The sequence below is a fragment of the Meriones unguiculatus genome, chromosome 21 (assembly GCF_030254825.1).
Source record: "Meriones unguiculatus strain TT.TT164.6M chromosome 21, Bangor_MerUng_6.1, whole genome shotgun sequence".
In the NCBI taxonomy this organism is placed as follows: domain Eukaryota; kingdom Metazoa; phylum Chordata; class Mammalia; order Rodentia; family Muridae; genus Meriones; species Meriones unguiculatus.
The window spans coordinates 31,790,593-31,792,526 of NC_083368.1; the positions used below are offsets into that span (position 1 = coordinate 31,790,593).

Sequence of the window (1,934 nt, forward strand, 5' to 3'; positions counted from 1 at the left end):
CTGTGTGTCTGTTCTTAGAAGCAGTAAGTAGTTTTCTCTGTCACGGAAATGTGCACCTCTGCCTCACAGAAGACCTGATGACCATGGACCTGAGCTCTCGTAGGCCTCAGAATTACCTTTTTGGTTGTAAACTAAAGGCTGCCAAAGATACTTTATCACTTTAAAATGGATAATAATGAATATGAACACCAGCTATCATTGAGAATGGTCAGTTTAGGGGCAGGGGTAAAAAACAAATTACACATTGTAGAGGCAGGAGCAATGGACAATGAAGGCAGTCCAATGAAAGTAACACTGGCAACTCCGAAAATGTCTGTACGGTTTCCTTTGGGGGCTTTGGGACTCCACCACTTGTGGTCCTACGGTTGAAGTGTGGATCCCGACCTGTGCACACTAGTAGCCGTAGAGGAAGACGCAGAGTCAGAAGATGAGTATGAGGAGGATGTAAAACTCTTTATGTGTGGAAAACGATCAGTCCCCGGAGGTGGTAACCAGGTTCCACAGGAAAAAGTAAAACTTGATGAAGATGATGAGGATGGTGATGAAGCTGATGATGATTTTGATGATGAGGAAGCTGAAGAAAAAGTTCCAGTGAAGAAATCTGTATGAGATACACCAGCAAAAATGAACAAAAATAAAACCAAAATGAAAAAGACTTAAAACCATCAATACCAAGATCAAAGGGTCAAGAGTCCTTCAAAAAACAGGAAAAAAACTCCTAAAACACAGAAAGGACCTAGTTCTATAGAAGGCATTAAGGCAAAAGTGCAAGCAAGCATAGAAAAGGGTGTTTCTTTTCCCAAAGTGGAAGCCAAGTTCATCAATCATGTGAAGAATTGCTCCTGAGTGACCTCTGGCAGTGGAGAAGGCTTTTTAAGAAAATGGTTTGAATGGTTTGAAATATTTCATCTTACTTTATTTCTGTAACAGTTGATAGCTGTTCTTCTTATAATACAAAGTGAAAAACTTCCCTTCTGTGTTTGATAAACGTTGTCCAGGTTCAATTGCCAAGAATGTGTTGTCTAAAATGCCTGTTTAATTTTCAAGGATGGTACTCCACCCTTTACTTGGCTTTAAGTATGTATGGAATGTTATGATAGGACATAGTAAATGTGGTAGTCAGATGTGGGAGACAAATATACATGTGAAATAAACTCAGTATTTTAATAAAGTAAAAAAAAGGGGGGCATTGAATGGATTTAAAATCAACCCCAGCTATATGTTCTTGACAAGAAGCTCATTTCTTCTTTAAAGACATAAAAGAACATGTGGTGAAAGAGAACAAGGCTAGCTTTACTTAAAGCATACAAAATAGAATTTAATAAAAAAAAATTCTAAAAAGATGAAATTGGTACTGGAGCTCATTTGATAGCATTCTTAGTTAGCATGTACAAAAACATGAGATTAATCCTGGCACTGAATAAACTGAATGTAAGGACACACATCTATAATCCCAGTACTTGGAAAATAGAAATAGGATCAGAAATCCAAGGTTATCCTTAGCTACATAGTGAGTTCAAGGCCAACATAGGATACAGGAGACCCTGCTCCACCCTACCTCCAAAATAAAACACTGCAAGACAAGACAAAGATGGTCTTTGGTATTTCAAAAGTTCATTTTTATGTCAGTGATGAGATGGGACCTTTTTCCTTTTCTAAGATTTATTTATTTTTTTTACATGCATTGGTGTTCTGCCTGCATGTCTGTGTGAGGGTGCCAGATCCTTTGGAATAGAAGTTACAGACAGTTGTGAGCTGTCATTGTGGGTGCTGGGAATTGAACACGGGTCCTCTGGAAGAACAGCCAGTGTTCTTAAATGCTGAGCCATCTCTCCAGGCCCAACATGGACTCTGTTTCACATTTTAGTACAAATATGCACACATACACACATACAGTGTTTGTGTATGATGCTCCTATACACTCTCTGTGAAAG

General features: G+C 38.6%; 1 pseudogene; it reads left to right on the forward strand.

The window, feature by feature from the left end:
* Window positions 1-934, forward strand: LOC132646052 (nucleophosmin-like; annotated as a pseudogene).
* The last annotated feature ends 1,000 nt before the right edge of the window (window positions 935-1,934 follow it).